The sequence below is a fragment of the Lissotriton helveticus genome, chromosome 3_1 (genome assembly GCF_964261635.1).
Source record: "Lissotriton helveticus chromosome 3_1, aLisHel1.1, whole genome shotgun sequence".
In the NCBI taxonomy this organism is placed as follows: Eukaryota; Metazoa; Chordata; class Amphibia; order Caudata; family Salamandridae; genus Lissotriton; species Lissotriton helveticus.
The window spans coordinates 773,971,396-773,991,400 of record NC_136061.1 but is presented as its reverse complement, the minus strand read 5'-3'; positions in this window follow the sequence as shown (position 1 = coordinate 773,991,400).

Sequence of the window (20,005 nt, the reverse complement as noted above, 5' to 3'; positions counted from 1 at the left end):
CACCACTGACACAGATACGGACACAGATTCCTCAGATGCTGCGCCCCGCAAGCGCTCTAAGAAGCGCAAGCATGCCTCCCCTCCCGTCACTCCCTCCCCCTTCTCCTTTGACCCTATGGACATCATCCACCCCAGGTCCTCTGATTGGGTCCCCCCCCAGCTGTGGCGGAATATCTAGAGTCCCACCTCCGTAAGGGTTTTGATAAAGGAGTGAGGGCTCGCCTTAAGTCCGAGTGTCCTCAGCCCGACTTGGCCCATAAGGTGGCCGCTACCCCAGACATCAACCCTTCGATGACTACTTTCCTCAAAAAATACAAAAAGGACCCCAAAAAAGGAATTGACCGTGCGCTCAGAGTGTGCCAGGATAAGGTCCTTGACCTTTCAGGGTCTTTGGCCAAGATACTGGAGCTGGCCCTCCAGGCTCAGGAGACAGGGGATGCCATCCACCCTGAAGTGCTGGCGGGTTGGGCGCAGCGAGCCATTTGCATGTTGGGCAACGCCAACTGCGCTCTAGCTTCTCAGAGGAGGAAGTCAGTTTTACTCCGGATTGACCCCCAGTTGGTTGAGTTGGCTTCATCGGAGCCGGGCCCTTTGGCGGAAGGATAGTTGTTTGGGGACAGCTTTGTAAAAGACATTGCTAAATTTGTCAATACCTTTGCATCCTTGGATAAGTCTCAGGCCTCCTTGAAGAGGGTGTTGCACCAGGTCTCTCATAGGGCCGGCCATGGCAGAGGATGCCCGACCAGCCGCTACTCGAATACTAGTCCTCAACGAGGTTACGCCCCCAGGCGGGGCAGAGGTTACACACAGGAACCTGACCAGGCTGGCTTCTACCCGTCCAGATCCCACGGCTTCAGGGGCCGCTATAATCGAGGGGTCAACAGAGGTTACAAAAACTTCGACAATCAGTCCTCTGGTAAGTCAAATGTGTCCTTTGGTCCCTCTAGGGGGCAGGTTGCGTCATTTTGTACTGAATTGGACGAGTCTCACAGCAGATGCTTGGGTCCTACAGACCGTCCAGGGCTACGAAATAGAGATGGTGGAATGTCCCCTGCAGCCCTTCCCCCCTCAGCCTCTCCTTTTTTCCCGTCTTGAACAGAGTTTTATCGACTCAGAGCTGGAAGAGCTTTTGACAAAAAAGGCTATTGCGGTAGGACCCTTCATCCCAGAAGGTTTCTGTGATGAAGCAAAGCTTCGCATATTTTGCGGCTTGCCGAAGTCAAGAACCTCGTTTATGTGTAATAAGGTAACAAAACGTATGTTTTACTAACATTTATTTTTGTTTAGGCAAAGTTCCCGAAGCTTGCCTATGTGTATTTCTAATTAATTTAATCCGTGTTCTTTAATATGGCCGCCGCTTGTATTTTAGTTACTGCGCATGCGTCAGCCACACTCACGTGTCCTGACGCGTCTGCAGAAGTGGAGGGAAAGTTATGCGCATGCGTAATTCATAGCTGTGCTTATCATGTGGTACTGCTCGTGCCACTGCTCTTGTGATTGTGTCAATGTAGCTAACATTTAATGCAATAGTTTTATTTCTTGATGATGAGTTAAAAGTACAAACCCTATGATGTATTTTCATAATGACATTATTATGTATTAATTTGTTTCCGCTTACTTTTCATGTACCGCGGGGAATGGGGGTCCAAACTGATTGGGAGCCATATTGACGGTCTCTTCTGCGCATGACCAGGGAGCATTGAAAGGTGGCCACTTTGGACAGTGGAACTCAGCCAGCTGGCAGCCACAGTCAAGATGCGCCTGGGAAAGCCACCTCTGCGCTACGAGAACGGCGAATGTTGCTCCTCATGTGTTACAATGTTAATTTTCACTCGTATTTCTGCACAGTTCTCATGAGAACCCCAATCTCTCTAGGCGGTACCCAAGTATGTTAATGAAGGCTTCAAATCTTGTATTGTGATTGGTGTGTTACCCAAATCCTACCTTAGGACCAATCGAAATTGAGGGATTCTGACACTTTGCAACATTGGGGGGTGGTACACTGTCCCCAAACTGTATATCTACCCTGGGTTCACCTAGTGAACCGTCCGACTTGTCTGGTTTAGCTGACCTGTCACTGACCCAACGCACTCAATAGGTGACTGAAGATACAGAGCGCTGCGAAGCACTCTGTCCGAATTTGACCATAGACTAAGGTTCTACTGAACCTTAAAGAGCTGGCAAAGCACTTAGCTGGGAGTTCGCTGACCCAATCGGGGTCTTGATCGATAGCTGCAGAGCGGGTGGAGCGCAGGCGTTGCTTCCGAACTGTGGGTTCCGGTCCTGTCCTGAAGAGGGTCCTGTCCTGAGGGTTTGCTGTCCTGTCCTGAGGGTCCTGTCCTGAAGAGGGTCCTGTCCTGAGGGTTTGCTGTCCTGTCCTGAGGGTCCTGTCCTGATTCCTATTCCGAGGGTATCCTGTCCTGTCCTGGGTGTCCATTCTGCACCTGCTGTCCTTTGAGGGGTATCCTTCCTTGAGGGTTTCCTGTCCTTAACTGACCCGTGGCCAGGGTTTGGTTTCCACACCTTTCTAGGTAAATATTGCTCTGAAAACTCTTTAAATCTTGCACCTTCTAAATTTCTGACTTTTGCTTTAATAAAGTTCATCATTGCATATGTTATATTTTCCATGCCTTTCCGCAACTATTGAAAGTCAATTACATATTTTTCCATAAGTTTGTTCCTATGTCTTCTCACTTGTTAGAAATTATATTTTGCATTGCAGTCTGTAATTTTATGATATGGTCTAGAACTTCATTGCCTAGATTGTTCAAAGGCCCATTCACCTTAAGTGAAGCGTGCTACTCTTTATAGGCCCTCCCATAGTTATTCATGCATAAAATGTCCATGCTTAAACATTTCTGAGATTTTATAATATTTCCCATCTGCATTTCATATTACATTTGAATGATTACCCTGTCATTATTTCTTTATGCCTATGTGATTTACGTTATCTTGGTTATTGATTGCCTTATTTTACTGTACCTCATGCAAGAAAATATTGAATTTAGATAAACATTTTAAAACTTCCAGTTGTCCGTGGTCATTTAAACAGTATTTGAATGTTATTGGTTGGGTTTGTATTTTGCTGCCTTTCTTTTACAGCTAGCTCCCTGATTCATTGTGGTCATTAGGTACCCGCATCGGTGGATGGTAAGTCGGGTGCACTGAAAATTATTAGCAGGGAACACACACACACAACTTGGTAGAGCTCGTGAAGTCACCTGATCGATGTATATGGTGATTTGAAAAGTATATGGGCCCTGAAGCCGGAAACGGCGAAAACTATTGGTCGGGTGGCCTCGCGCGCTCTATCAGTTTTCTGGTAGCTAGAGGATGGTTAGGGACTAGTTGAGAGTAAGGCAGGGATTAGTTGGACTAGTTGAGTCGGAAGCTGCTATTATATTGATGCTGCTAGAAGAGCGGCTGTTCTAAGAGACCTGATCATTCTCTTGTGAATACGCTGCTGAAACTCATGAATTTTTGCATTGTTTTTATTCTTGTTCTTATATTGCTATATGTACTAATCCATGCATTTGTAAACCGTATCGTTTCGTGTTGTCCGAACTCCCCGGGGAATTGAAAGGGCAAGTGGTGAATAGAATCCATTGTCCTGAGGTCACAGGTTCGAGGAAAGTTAGGTGCAGGTTAGGATAACCGGGAAGCACTAACTAGGGTTTTCTGAATACATGTGTGAATAAATGACAGTAACGGGGTTCATTGGCAAAATTCCCATAGTGGCGTAACCTAGTAAGGGTCACATCGGAAGAGTAGCAGGTTCCTCGGAGCTAGCGTGAAAGCAGAGGGGTCCGCTGAGAAACCTTAAGCTCGGAATATATCCCGGAAAGAAGTGGATGAGTTTAGGGGAATAACAGGTTCACCGATGCTAGAGTGAAGGGTAGGCGGAAGAGATCTGCCCGCAGCGAGTGAAAAGTAAATGGAAGTAGTTTACTTGCAGTAAAACAATTCTTTCTCTGTCTAGACACTTGAGCACTGTGGCGAATGTGTATTTGTTGTAAAATAACCAAGCACTGAGCACTTTAAAAGAAAGAAAGTTTCCGTTACCTTGTGAAGGGAGGGAGTCAGTCGCGAAGCGCCTCTGACGTCACTCTGTGCCGCGCTGGGATTGGTAGAAGCAGCGGGCGGGTAGCGGAGCTGGAATTGTAAAGGAGGGGTGAGCGCCGGAGCGTGGGAACTGTCTCACGAAGGGGCCGCGCACCCATTGGCGGAGCTTATTTAGTGTCGCACACCCATTGGTTGCACGAATTTCTGAAGCGCGTTCTGATTGGAGGTAGTTTGTAAACAAAGTTTACCGCAGAAGTTGTATGTGGCACTCGCAGACTACAGGAACTCGACCTGATCCAAGGCACCTAGGGTTTGAAAGGGATCAGTGGAAGACTAATAGATACGATATTATGTACGGAACAAAGAGAAAAATGTCACTTATAAGTAAGGTGAAAAATTATTTTAAAACGGACAAACCGATTAAATCTAGGGAAGGTGTTCTTGTCCCACCACCTAATACTCCTGCCTCATTCATGATGTTTGACCGAGGGTACAATACCTGTGTGTGGCTGGAGAATTGGGTGAAATACACGAAAGATGACGGAGTATTGGCTTTTCCGTTAGATGGTACCTTCAATGGTAGGATCCTATTTAATTTAAGGACTCGGATGAACGAATTGCATCCCAGACCGAGACTAACGCAGTATGAGGCATTAGAGGAATGGGAGATTGAGGCTTTTGAAAGAGAAAGACCCCGAATGGACAAGGGTTTGACCAAGTGGTACCCCAGGCAGAAACAGGAGTCCAGGGATAAAAGGATGAAACAGTGGAGGCAGAGCATGATTGTTGAGGGTCTGTTTCCCATGATGCCGGCATGTCATAACATTGGAGCGGGTGAGAAAAGTACTGAAAAATGTAAGCATTGGGGGGCCCTGGGGGAATCAGATGATGAACTAATAGATGACATCTGTACCAGAAGTCCGCCACCTTACAATGAGGGAACCCGACCTTCCAGTGTAGGAGATGTTCCCCGACGCCACTTCCTAAAGGAAGAAGACAGGTCCCTGGGACTGGGAGGGGGTGGTCAAGTATTGCCCTATCCTGAAAAACCCGAACCGACGGAAACAAGGGATATATATCCCAAAGTGCCCGCGAGCCAGGAAGAAAAATATTCACGTACGAAAATCTTTTTTCCCAGACCCTTGTATGAAAGCGAAGAGAAACCATCGAATTCAGGACTGCCTTTTGTTCAACCTCCATATGGGGAAGAGCGCAGGTCCTTTAATACTGGAACTTTATTCCCGAAACCAAATTATGGGGGAGGACCAAGTGAAACGCATCCTACTGCCCCGAGTTTTACTCCTCCGTTGACCCCACAGATATTACATGACACAACTTTAAGAAGGGTACTAGTGGAAAAGGAACAAGAGGCTCTAGCTAGACAAAGGACAGAAATAATTCAGAAAATTTCCCAGTTAAATACCAGTCCTGAGGCATTGACTATTCCAGTAACTATTGGACCGGTGGTCCCGTTATACGGAAATGGTCAGGGAAATCCGATTACTCCAGTTATGACCCCAGTCATGGCAACCCCGAGACAGGAACCGATCATCATAGATGATCAGTCCAGTGAGTGCGAGTCTGAAGTTGCGTTCTTGGAATTGCCAAACAAACAGACTGGAAAGGGAATACAGCAGAGGCATAACCCTTTTAATACAAAAGAAATTAAATTAGAGACAGCAACAGGTACTAGGAATGTCTCTCTGGTAACTCCGGATGAAATTGAGAGTTGGAGTCGTGAATTAGAGAAGCAGACTCCGCAAACAAAACCTTTAGACCTCTACAAGCTGAGGGTCGAAATAGAAGAATTAATGGCAGGAAATGTGGGGTTGGATCGATTGAATACCTACTCTGAAGAAGAATTGTCGTTCATATGTAAAAGCTTTACAAGGAACACCAGAGTGCTCCACGAAAAATTGACCGAAACAGCAGTTAGTATGGGGGTAGATATCTCAAAATCCAAGCCCTTACAGAAACCGTACAGAGCAGACTTCTCAGACAAAGATATAGAACACCTGAATGTGGCAGGGAAGAAGTTGCAGATTAAAGAATTAATGGGGGTACTGCAGAAATGGGGAGATGTGGAAAGATGGAGAAGCAGGTGGGCGAAAAAGAGAGAAGAGGTTCGCTCCCGACAAGTGACTCCTGAGTTTGCTTTAAGAGAGGTAGAAAAACCTGAGCAGTTATGCCCCATGCGCGAAGTTCCAGGAGGGAAATATGTGCATGTCCCCTGGTCTAGGCAGGATATTGTGTCCTTCACGAACGATTTTCCAAAATTACGAGAGAAACCAGTTGACTGGTACAGGCAGGTGGAAAGGTTCGTGAAGGTACAGAAATGTCTGTGGAAAGACCTGGATGGGTTTTTCGACATTGTGGTTCCAGTAGATTTATGGACCCAGTGTAAAATAAACATAGACTGGCCGAGTGAGGAGTACCCAAGAAATAAAGAAACAGGGGAGCCATCAAAGGATGTCATGCGAAAATATGAGCAGGTAATTCAGCACTTGAAAGAAAAGGTGCCCGCAAAGGAAACTGATTGGACAAAAATAGATAGAACAACACAGGAAAGGGACGAGACAGTGCACTCCTTCTATGACAGGTTATTGCAGGTATTTAAAACATACAGTGGTATTGATAACATCGACCTGAAGGATATGACGCACTTTATTTACAGGTTTGTAAATGGTTTAAGACCTGAAATTTGTCAGTGGATAAAAGATAATAAAATCTGTTGGCATACTAAGAAAATGGATGAGGTCCTGCGGTACGCTAAGTACTGTGAGGATGAGATGGCAGAAAAGAAAAAGGCCCTCAAGGAAAAGGTGATGTGGGCTCAGGTGAAGCTCGCAGAACAGCAGGAAAAACAATTGAGTAACATGGTTAAAAATGCTGAGAACAAAGGTCCTGGGGGAGGGGGTGGAGGAAAGCCCCGGCCCAAATTTAGCAGGGAAGAGGCTATGAAAAAATTTCCCTGCCATCAGTGCGGCGAAATTGGACACTGGCGAAACGAGTGTCCCCAATTAGTAGATATTAATGAAAAAACTCCTGATTTAACTCCACAGACGCAGAAAGAAAGACCAAGAAAGACTCAACCCCAGGTAAAAACAGTTCAGGTGCCTCGAGCACCCAAGCAGGTATACAGGGGAAGACAGGCAGAAGATGAAGAGATAGAGGTTTGGGAAAGCGGGGAGAACAGAAATACAGCAACTTCGCAGTATCTGCTGAATGATACCTTCCTTTGTAATGATCAGGACTGACGGGGCCTGAGAGGGGAGGACGAGGAGTGCGTACTTGGCGCTTCCTTGCCGGTAGACCAGTCTGGACCATATATTGAAGGAAAGGTTGACGGAAATGATGTCACCTTTCTGTTGGACACTGGCGCTACCCGTTCTACTGTAAGAACAGTGGACGTTCCAAACCTACCCCTCTCGGGAGAAAATATCCAAGTAGTGGGTGTATCTAATCAATTGATTAGTACTCCTGTTACCGAACCAATGGAGATTTCAATTGGAAATTTTAAACAGATGCATAGATTTGTCGTCTGTGACACCAGTCCAGTGAATCTACTGGGTCGTGATTTGCTGTGCAAAATGAACTGTACCATCTTTTGCACACCAAAAGGTGTTGAAATACAGACCCCAGATGAAGATGGCATTTATAAATTATTGTTACTTAGACCTGACTCAGAAATTAAAAGATTGACCCTGCAGGACTTGCCCCAAGAACTCCAGGAAGCCGTAAAGCCAGAGGTGTGGGATTTCACTGGAAGAGATGTGGGTTTGATGAAAGATGTGGACCCCATACAGATAGCCATCAAGGACAATGCAGTATATCCTAACACTAGGCCCTACCGAATGAATGCTGAAGTGAAAGCAGGTGTCACTCTAGAAATACAAAAATTATTAGAAGGAGACATCATACAGGAAGTGATGAGCAGCCCATGCAACTCACCGATTATGGGCATCAAAAAGCCTAGTGGCAAGTATAGGGTAGTGCAGGACCTGAGAAAGGTTAACAAAATTGTAGTTCCTTGCTGCCCTATTGTCCCAAACCCTGCAGTGATATTGTACCAGATTCCTTGGGATGCTGAATGGTTCACTGTGATTGATTTATGTCATGCATTCTTTTCGATACCCCTGCACCCCGACAGCAAATTTCTTTTCTCATTTGCCTTCGAAGGTCACGTGTATTGTTGGAACCGGGTCCCTCAAGGGTATACAGAGAGCCCCTCTATCTTTAATCAGATCTTGAAAAAATGTCTAGAGACTTTGACCTTACCTGGGAACTCTGTGTTAGTGCAGTACATAGACGACCTTCTACTGGCGTCTAAAAGTCACAGGGACTGTGTAGTTGACACCATTGCCCTCCTAAATCATCTGTGTGAGAAAGGGCATAAAGTGGCCCCTGACAAACTACAGTTCTGTGCGAAATCAGTAAAATATCTAGGACACCAGATAGAAAAGGGTGTCAGAAAAGTCACATCAGAAAGAGTGAGAATAATTCAAAAGATGCAGTTGCCCCGTACTCAAAAAGATGTCAGAATGTTCCTGGGTGTATTAGGGTACTGCAGGCAGTGGATTCTGGGATTTGCAGCCTTAGCCAGGCCCTTGATAAAAATGACCACGAGAGGAATGCCAGATGTTGTAGAGTGGGACGATGAAAGTCTAATGGCTTTCACAAGACTGAAAAACTGTCTGTGTACGGCCCCTGCGTTGGGAATGCCAGATTATTCCAAAGAGTTTGCCCTATTCTGTGACACTCGCGATAATTGCGCATTGTCAGTCCTGACTCAAGAACATGGCACGACCAGAAGGCCTGTGGCCTATTTCTCTGCCACTTTGGACCCAGTAGCTGCTGGGTTACCAGGCTGTCTGAAAGCAGTAGCTGCTACCTGTGCAAGTTTGGAACAGAGTGAGTCCATTGTCATGGGACATCCTGTGACCGTGTATGTTTCACATGGAGTGGTAATTCTATTGACCAGAACTAAAACACAGTATCTCACCCCTAGTCGGCTGACTAAATACGAGAGGATTCTTGTGGGTGCAGCAAATGTAAGCATTGTTAGGTGCGGTATTCTGAACCCTGCCACCTTACTCCCCGACCCCTTGGAAATAGAAGGTGGGGATGATGATGAACATGATTGTATTGACCTGACAGAGTTCAGTACTAAACCACGCCCAGACATAAAAGAAACGCCATTGCCTGAACATGATAAAGAACTATTTGTGGATGGTTCCTGTCTAAGACATGAACTAGGAGGCTTGAGTGCTGCTTACGCAGTAGTCTCTTTCACAAAAATTGAAGAAGCAGGTTACTTATATAACATCAAGTCTGCACAAGTAGCCGAATTGATAGCTATGATAAAAGCTTGCAAAATTGGGAAGGACTTACGCATAACAGTGTATACTGACAGTCAGTACTGTTATGGAGTTGTGCATGACTTTGGCCAATTGTGGCTGCAGAGAGAATTCATGACTTCCTCAGGTACTCCCATTCGGAATGCAAAGGTTGTTCATGACCTTTTAGAGGCCATCCAGTTGCCCAAAGAACTGGCAGTGGTAAAATGTGCTGCTCATCAAAGGAGCATGGACAAAGTATCACTGGGAAACGATTATGCTGATCGAGTGGCCCAATGGTGTGCCAAAGATCGGTATATTGTAAATCCAAAACGAGGGGGGCCAGGAACCAGCTGCCAGCTTCAGGTGTTTGAAGAAGTGCCTACGTGGGATGAAGTGAGAGAGTGGCAGGAATCGGCTCCTTGGCAAGAAAGAGAGAAATGGAAGGAGGATGGGTGTAGACCGAGACGTGTGGATGGTGTGATTTTGGGCCCAACTGGTATGCCTGTGTTACCCCGACACTTGCTTGGCACAATGGCAAGATTAATACATGAAGGATCACACATTGGTAGGGATGCCATGATTCTGGTATTTCAACAGACTTGGTACAGTAAGAAATTCAGGAAGGTAGCAGAGTCCCTCTGCCAGAGGTGCCTGTCATGTCAGCAGATGAACCCAGGCAAGAGGACAATGGTTGAACTGAGCAAAATTGGGAGATCAGGGGGTCCCTTCGTAAGGATACAGATTGATTTCATCACCATGCCCCGTTGTGAAGGGAAGCGATATGTCCTTGTCATTGTTTGCATATTTTCAAAATGGGTAGAAGCTTACCCTACTTCCCAAAGTGACGCACTGACAGTAGCGAAGTGTTTACTAAAAGAACTAATACCTAGATTCGGGGTGCCATTCATTATTGAATCAGATAAGGGTGGACATTTCCAGAATGACATACTGGCTGAACTCTGTAAGGCCTTTGGAATAAGGCAGAAACTTCATTGTGCATACCACCCAGAGGCTTCTGGAATAGGGGAACAAGTAAATGGAACTATCAAAAACAGACTAGCAAAGCTGACTGATGCAACTGGCATGACCTGGGTGAAGGCCCTGCCCCTGGTCCTGATGGGACTGAGAAGTGTTCCTGACCGCAAGACAGGCCTAAGTCCCCATGAAATCATTATGGGAAGAGTGATGAGACAAGCATGGGTGCCAGGAAGCAAACTGTTGAGTATTACTGATGATTTAGTGCTTGAATACTGCAGAAGATTGGGTGACCAAGTGCGTTCTATCTCTCGCCAGATTGGAGACGACGGCATCCTCAATCCAACGACTCCTCTCCACAGCTTGGTTCCAGGAGACTGGGTCAAAATAAAGAAGCACACTCGATCTAATTGTCTGGCACCAAGGTGGGGAAAGAAACGCCAAGTAATCCTGGTAACAACAACTGCAGTGAAGGTCGCAGGTGTTCCCCAGTGGATCCACGCTGGACACACTCAGAAGGTATTACCAGACAAAGAATTTGCAGAAGAGGGGCAACCAGCAGAGGACCCTGCAGGAGCCGGTCCAGAAGCAGCTGACAACGAGCAGCCCAGCACCAGTCAGGTTGCAGGAACAGCAGACGTTGGCCCAGGAGTAGTTGACTACGAACTGCCAAGAAACCAGCCTGCGGAAGAGGTCCAGGAAACTGAGCCAGGAGTAGCTGAAGACGAGCTGCCAAGCATATGGCCAGAAGAATGGATACCGATGATTGATCTGACCGAAGATCCTATCAGAACAAGAGAACGACTTAGTGAAGGTAGAGAGTGGACTAGTCAGGAAAAGCAAGGCACAGGCGAAGAACCTCAGCCGCTTGAGATTCACATCAAAACTGAGGAAGGAGAAGGTCAGACAGGGACAGAGCAGGTGTTCGATACACCACCGCTAACACCTGATGCAGATAAGGGAGAGACTAGAAATAGAGTGATAGTTCGAGCAGAAGAAAATCAAGAGATCGAAGTGCTTGAACAGGATCAGAGAGGGTTAAAAGAACGGGTTCAGGAAACAGAAACAGAAACAGAGACAATCGAAAGCCAAAAACAAAATATTCCTGAACAAGGCCAGATTAGCAACCAGGCAGAAGAATTTGATGCTAGCCCTGGAACTAGCCAGATAGGGAAAGTAGGAGAAGAAAGTGGAGAAGAATTACCACAAGATAAAGAGAACAAGAGAATAAGAAAAGAAAGTGAAGTCCAAGTACCGACTAAGAGACTAAAGAAAAGAAACAACCTTGAGCCTAGGTTTGTAAAAAGATTGAGACTAAGGATAAAGACAGTGGAAGAAAAACGTGCAGAAGCAAGAAGAAGTGCTCGGATAGCAGAGCAAGAAGAAGACTCTTCCAAAAGAAGGAGTGAACGAATAAAAAGACAAAACAAAAAGTACAAGTCTCCTGAATGGACACTGGTTTTGGAAGAACTTGAAGATCTTGATATAACTGACGTGAGCGACGGAGAACCCGTCCCAGAGTACTCAGCTGAAGAAGAAGACGAACCACCGTGAATTTGCACAAAGTAAGCTAATTGTGTAAAGCCAAAAAGAGGGGTTCGAGAGACTCCTTCTGAGCCAAAATGTCTGATTCAACAGTGAATGGTAGACCTAGTTGCAGCCGTTTTAAGACGTGTTGCAAGGTGTGTATATGTAGTGTAGTAGTACTGATAGTTATCTGGATAGGATTAACAATTTTCATTCCCTTTGCTGTAAGTAAAGATACTAACATTGTCCCTACTGAAGTTGTAAATACTGACAATGAGGAGCTAACAACACAGAGTGTAGCACGATATGAAAGAGCTTTGAGACAAACAAAACAGAACTTAGAAGCACCAGATGAGGGAGGACTACATTATCATGGAGTTAAGAACAAGACACACTTAAATGTTTTCGCAAACTTATTAATACACTATGTAGAGACTATGGAAATTGAAGATTGCTATGTCTGCATGAAGCTACCTACTTCTGTGGCTGAAGGCGTGACATACCATCACCTGCCATTGACATATGGAATCTCCTGTAGCATTTTAGCTAGTTTATTTTACAAAAGGGGACCGTTACAGTATTATTATTCTAACAATGACGTGATCTTTTCTGAACTTCCTATACGTGGGAACTTATATCCTGTACATACCAAAACTGACACCATAAGATATATGGGAGACTACTTTCTGACTATAGGTAACATTGACATAGCAGACGCACACAGAGATAACTTGACTTGTTCTTTGCGTGAGCAGGAAAAGATGTTCCTGAACATGGCAGAGAAAAGGAGAATTAAAATTCAAAAGAAGGCTAATGACGAAAGTCAGAAAAAGCCAAAGTGGGCAGAGAACATGGAAGGCACCTCATCTGGTGGAGCGGGTCCTGCTCTGTTGCTGGATTTTGAAAAGAAAGGCAAGCTATGTCTTCACCGCGAGAAGACTAGCTATTATAATAATGTTTTCATTGGTTCCAGTGAATGCGAACATAATTACAAGGTAATTGGAGGTTGGGGTTTCAAAAATGGGTCAGAGCCTGTGTTTCCTGGAATTTATTATATTTGTGGGGACAAGGCTTATTTCAAATTGCCGGATCACTGGTATGGAAGCTGCTACTTTGGCATTGTCTTCCCGAAAATATACCATGTGAATGGAAAAGCTGGAAGCAATGAAGATACTAATGGCTTAGTGCGTAGTAAAAGAGAAAGTATAGGTGAAATTATGGGTAGTATTTTCAGTGCACTGATACCTGGAGTGGGAGTGGTTCTGAACACTCACAGAATTTGTAAATTGTCTACTATAGTAGATGTGCTGTCTACTGAAACAGCTCATGGATTTCTGCTGGTCAATACCGAAATGGTTGCGATCAGATCAATGGTTTTACAGAATCGACTTGCTCTTGACACCTTATTAGCGAAAGAGGGCGGAGTCTGCCGGATGTTGAAGGCGCAACATTGTTGCACTTATATTCCGGATAAAAGTGTACAGATCAAAAGATATGTGAAAAACATTACTAATTTGGCAAAGGAACTCAAACCACTCGAGGTTGATAGTGCCTGGAAGAGACTGGTAGATGGTCTCTCAAATGTAGGTCATTGGCTTGCTAGCATAGGTAAAAGCTTATTATTCAAAATTCTGATGCCAATTGGTATTATAGGTCTTATTATACTTTCCATTTTCTTATGCTGTAAATGCCGCAAGCGCACCAAAAAGCACGAGGTAAATGCAAGAGGAGTGAAACGAAGTGTGGATGAGATTGAATTAGAGGAAGTGAATGATCAGATATACAAAAAGGTGAAGACTTCTCACCCTGCTAAAACTGAGAGAGAAAAGTTAGAACGGTTGCTGGAAGAAATAGAACTTTATAAAGTGTGAAAGAAAGTTGGCATCTGGTTCCATTATAATTTGTGATGATAGTAAATATCATCAAAGAGGGGATTGATGAAGCAAAGCTTCGCATATTTTGCGGCTTGCCGAAGTCAAGAACCTCGTTTATGTGTAATAAGGTAACAAAACGTATGTTTTACTAACATTTATTTTTGTTTAGGCAAAGTTCCCGAAGCTTGCCTATGTGTATTTCTAATGAATTTAATCCGTGTTCTTTAATATGGCCGCCGCTTGTATTTTAGTTACTGCGCATGCGTCAGCCACACTCACGTGTCCTGACGCGTCTGCAGAAGTGGAGGGAAAGTTATGCGCATGCGTAATTCATAGCTGTGCTTATCATGTGGTACTGCTCGTGCCACTGCTCTTGTGATTGTGTCAATGTAGCTAACATTTAATGCAATAGTTTTATTTCTTGATGATGAGTTAAAAGTACAAACCCTATGATGTATTTTCATAATGACATTATTATGTATTAATTTGTTTTCGCTTACTTTTCATGTACCGCGGGGAATGGGGGTCCAAACTGATTGGGAGCCATATTGACGGTCTCTTCTGCGCATGACCAGGGAGCATTGAAAGGTGGCCACTTTGGACAGTGGAACTCAGCCAGCTGGCAGCCACAGTCAAGATGCGCCTGGGAAAGCCACCTCTGCGCTACGAGAACGGCGAATGTTGCTCCTCATGTGTTACAATGTTAATTTTCACTCGTATTTCTGCACAGTTCTCATGAGAACCCCAATCTCTCTAGGCGGTACCCAAGTATGTTAATGAAGGCTTCAAATCTTGTATTGTGATTGGTGTGTTACCCAAATCCTACCTTAGGACCAATCGAAATTGAGGGATTCTGACACTTTGCAACATTGGGGGGTGGTACACTGTCCCCAAACTGTATATCTACCCTGGGTTCACCTAGTGAACCGTCCGACTTGTCTGGTTTAGCTGACCTGTCACTGACCCAACGCACTCAATAGGTGACTGAAGATACAGAGCGCTGCGAAGCACTCTGTCCGAATTTGACCATAGACTAAGGTTCTACTGAACCTTAAAGTGCTGGCAAAGCACTTAGCTGGGAGTTCGCTGACCCAATCGGGGTCTTGATCGATAGCTGCAGAGCGGGTGGAGCGCAGGCGTTGCTTCCGAACTGTGGGTTCCGGTCCTGTCCTGAAGAGGGTCCTGTTCTGAGGGTTTGCTGTCCTGTCCTGAGGGTCCTGTCCTGAAGAGGGTCCTGTCCTGAGGGTTTGCTGTCCTGTCCTGAGGGTCCTGTCCTGATTCCTATTCCGAGGGTATCCTGTCCTGTCCTGGGTGTCCATTCTGCACCTGCTGTCCTTTGAGGGGTATCCTTCCTTGAGGGTTTCCTGTCCTTAACTGACCCGTGGCCAGGGTTTGGTTTCCACACCTTTCTAGGTAAATATTGCTCTGAAAACTCTTTAAATCTTGCACCTTCTAAATTTCTGACTTTTGCTTTAATAAAGTTCATCATTGCATATGTTATATTTTCCATGCCTTTCCGCAACTATTGAAAGTCAATTACATATTTTTCCATAAGTTTGTTCCTATGTCTTCTCACTTGTTAGAAATTATATTTTGCATTGCAGTCTGTAATTTTATGATATGGTCTAGAACTTCATTGCCTAGATTGTTCAAAGGCCCATTCACCTTAAGTGAAGCGTGCTACTCTTTATAGGCCCTCCCATAGTTATTCATGCATAAAATGTCCATGCTTAAACATTTCTGAGATTTTATAATATTTCCCATCTGCATTTCATATTACATTTGAATGATTACCCTGTCATTATTTCTTTATGCCTATGTGATTTACGTTATCTTGGTTATTGATTGCCTTATTTTACTGTACCTCATGCAAGAAAATATTGAATTTAGATAAACATTTTAAAACTTCCAGTTGTCCGTGGTCATTTAAACAGTATTTGAATGTTATTGGTTGGGTTTGTATTTTGCTGCCTTTCTTTTACAGCTAGCTCCCTGATTCATTGTGGTCATTAGGTACCCGCATCGGTGGATGGTAAGTCGGGTGCACTGAAAATTATTAGCAGGGAACACACACACACAACTTGGTAGAGCTCGTGAAGTCACCTGATCGATGTATATGGTGATTTGAAAAGTATATGGGCCCTGAAGCCGGAAACGGCGAAAACTATTGGTCGGGTGGCCTCGCGCGCTCTATCATCTGCAGCAACGTCTTTCTAGTTCAAAAGAAAGGTGGCGGTCAACGCCTTGTCTTGAATTTGAGAGACTTCAATCCCTTTGTAACTTATCGCCACTTTAAGATGGAGGGAATCCATCTTTTGCGAGACCTTCTGTTGGAGAACGACTGGATGGTCCGATTAGACTTAAAAGATGCCTATCTGACAGTCCCCATCTGCCCATCTCATCAAAAATATTTACAGTTCCCTTGGAAAGGGCGTTGGTATCGTTACAAAGTGCTTCCCTTCGGTCTGTCGTCAGCCCCTTGGGTGTTCACCAAGCTTCTCAAACCTGTGATCTCTCGCCTTCGGGAGATGGGAGTGCGTCTCATTGTTTATCTAGACGACATGCTCCTTCTGGCCCAGGACCGGTCTCTTCTTCTCACTCACTTGGAGTGGACGACGTCCTTGCTGCAGAATCTGGGATTCGTGATCAATACCAAGAAATCGGTGATGATTCCGAATCAGCAGATGGAATTCCTGGGTTTCCTGATAGACTCCGTTTCAGCTCAACTGCTCCTTCCCCTTCACAAGATCAGGTCCATCAAGAGGGAAATACGATCCACCTTGACCAAGGAGAAGATTTCCTTGCGTGTGTTGGCGCGGATTGTGGGCCTTCTGGCCTCGTCGATCCAAGCCATCTTTCCCGGCCCTTTACATTACAGGGCCCTGCAGAGGCTGAAAATCTTTTACTTACAGAGGAAATTTCACTACGATCATCTAATCCCCCTTTCCCCCGAGGCCCGGGAGGAACTTCAGTGGTGGCTGGACCACATGTCAGCCTGGAATGGCCGAGCCATCTTCGGCGCAGCCCCAGATGTGGTAGTCGAATCGGACGCCAGTCAGTGGGGCTGGGGCGCTCGCTGTGGAGAGTATACCACAGGAGGACGGTGGTCAGCGGACGAACTCTCACTTCACATAAACTGTCTGGAGTTGTTGGCAGGGTCCTTTGCCATCAGATCTGTCTCACCGCTGAAGAGCAATTGTTGTATTCTCCTCCGAATGGACAATGTCTCAGCAGTGAGGTACATCAACCGATTAGGGGGGACAAAGTCCCGATTGCTGGTCCACATTGCGAAGGAATTTTGGCACTTCTGCCTGGATCGCAAGATCTCGGTAGTGGCAGAATACCTTCCGGGGAAACTCAATCAAGTGGCGGATTGGAATTCCCGGTTTCTCCGAGACTTCAGCGATTGGAGACTTCACCCATCGCTGTTCTCTCAGATCATGACTATGCGAGGCCCCTGTCAGATAGATCTGTTTGCCTCTCGCCTCAATGCCCATCTTCCCCTGTTTTACAGTTGGAGACCGGATCCAATGGCGCTGGGGATGGACGCGTTCCTTCACCATTGAGGGCAGCAGAGGAATTATGCTTTTCCTCCGTTTGCCCTCATTCCGAGAGTGGCGGCGTTGGTACGCCGACAGAGGGCGACAATAGTGTTGGTGACTCCATTCTGGTTGACTCAGTCGGGGTTTCCCACACTGTTGGAGTTGTCTGTGGATCTCCCCTTCCGGCTCCCGGTCTTCCCGACGCTTCTGCAGGACCCAGTGGGAGCTTGCCATCCCTTGACCCTGCAGAATCAGTTGACCTTAATGGTGTGGACGCTGTCCGGAGACATGAATGCCTTGCAGGCCTTTCACGAGAGGCTTCCGGCTTTATGCAACAGGCGTGGGCTCCTTCCACCCGGAAACGAAACTCTGCATCTTGGAAGAAGTGGGTGGGTTGGTGCCTTTCAAAGCAGGTGGATGCCGTGGGATCAAATGTGACTGATGTACTGAATTTTCTGTCGTAACGTGCAGCCTCAGGCCTGGCTTACAGGTCGGTTAATAATTTCAGGTCTGCAATTTCCGCTGGTCACGACCACATTGACGGTAAGCCTGTGGGGATGCATCCCCTGGTTTGTAAGTTGCTTAAAGGTGTGCGTGTGGCCAACCCTCCTCGGCCCAGGTATTCCACAATGTGGGATGTTACAAAGGTGCTTAATTTGTTGGAAACCTGGCCCGATAATGGTGATTTGTCTTTGAAACAGCTCTCTGCTAAGCTCACTATGCTTTTGTGCCTCATTTCATGTCGCAGAGTTTCGGATGTTAGAGCTCTAGATTTGGCTGGTAGGATGTTTTCTCCTCAGGGTGTCTCCTTTGTTAACACACAACGAACTAAGACCATGTCACACTCGGTGGAATATCCCGCCTTTCCTCATAACAGCAAGCTATGTGTGTTGCAGTGTCTCAAATGTTATGAGGAGCGTACTATTGTACACAGGGTTGATCCTTTGGGCCAATTGCTCATATCTATTCAAAGGCCCTTCAAACCAGTCGCTGCGGCTACTCTAGCCAGATGGGTTAGATGGGTCATGTCGGAAGCTGGCATTGATGTATCTGCTTATGGTGCTCATTCAGCTAGAGGTGCGATGGCTTCTAAAGCCTATTTATTAGGGTCCGCTTAGAGGATATCCTCAAAGCGGCTGATTGGTCTTCGGACTCAACGTTTAAGATGTTTTATTACAAGCCTATTCCTCATGTTTCTGATGCTGTGCTTGATGAGCTTGTTGATTAGCTTTGAACCAGCATAATCAGAAGCCTCCGGTCCTGCCATAAAATACAAAATTTTCTAGCTATCGCGACAAGAATTTTAGATTCTATTAAGGACACGGAGGCGAGGATTATCCCACCCGTTGGGACAGTTATCTAACTGTAAAGTTGTCTCGAAATGCTGTTGTTTAACAACTTTGTACCCGCCCTCTGAGAATTAGGATTTGTGGGCTTCTTTTCTCAAACTTCTTTTTCTGTTTCAGGAAACGATTCCAACAAGAGTTAACTGCCTCCTGTGGATGGTGCTGCTGTCCCTTCCTGGTGGAGGATGATTCCTTGTGGTTCTGGATTTTCCCCGTTGAGAATTCCTACTGGAACTGTTCTCTCCGTTGAGAGTTAAGACTTTGTTCACTATGACGAGACTGTTCTCGCAAAGAAAGAGGAGGCCAGATTAGTGTCTCTTTACCTTATATGCTTATTGCCACTGTGATTGGTTGTTGTATGAGAGGCATGGTTCAAAGCCTCATGGGAAATGTTGTTTTTTACATTTGTAGTTTCATTTTCATTGGCTGCTGTTTGTGCAGTAAAGAAATGAGAAAGCATAATTCTCGCCTCCGTGTCCTTAATAGAATCTAAAATTCTTGTCGCGATAGCTAGAAAATTTTGTATGCTCCTCGAACTTCGGCACTGGAATGGAGAACTGGAAGCGAAGAAGGAAACGAATGCAGCAAAGAACTTCCCGTTGAAGATTCGACGGTAAACAAAGAGAGTTCCGTTGATGAGATTCAAAGGAAATCACGGCTGTCGTTTCTACTTTATCAGCTTCTGGACAAAAAGTGCCCAAATAGCGCAGTTAAGGTTTTCCGTCTTCATGGCTTTCACAGTTCAGCAATAACCTTGACCAAGTTATACAATAAACAGAAATGTAAATCTTTCTTAAAATTGTGCATGGGTTGCTCCTATTCCAGAATAAAAGCAAGAGTGTTTAGAGAGAATAGAGTGATAGGTAGGCATACAAAATCACTCTCGGTGTTCTCCGTAGGATGAGCATCCAAAAACATAACGGAAAAACACTTCCCATGAACAGGAAAATGAATCCAGGTAAATTCAGGCCAAAGTCAAGTATTAGATAAATATATACTGAGCACACTGCAGGAAATCGAGATTCCTCCTCTTTGAAAAATCCAAATGTGCAAACAGATTTCCGTTCAGCAAATTCAGAGAAGCGGAAAACAGCGAATTTCCTTGAAAATGTATAAAACAAATATTAAATCTGTGGATGCTCCAGAACAAAGTCCAAAATATATCCCAAATGTCGCCAATATGTAGTAGTAAGTTCTGTAAATAAATCCACGAGAAATCCAGCAGAAGTTGAAGAGTGGTTTATTGGAGCATCCACCCTCTGAAGATCAGCAGTGTAACGGAAGCACAGCTGATCTTCAGAACATGGGACAAATAACAACATTCAAAGACATACACAATC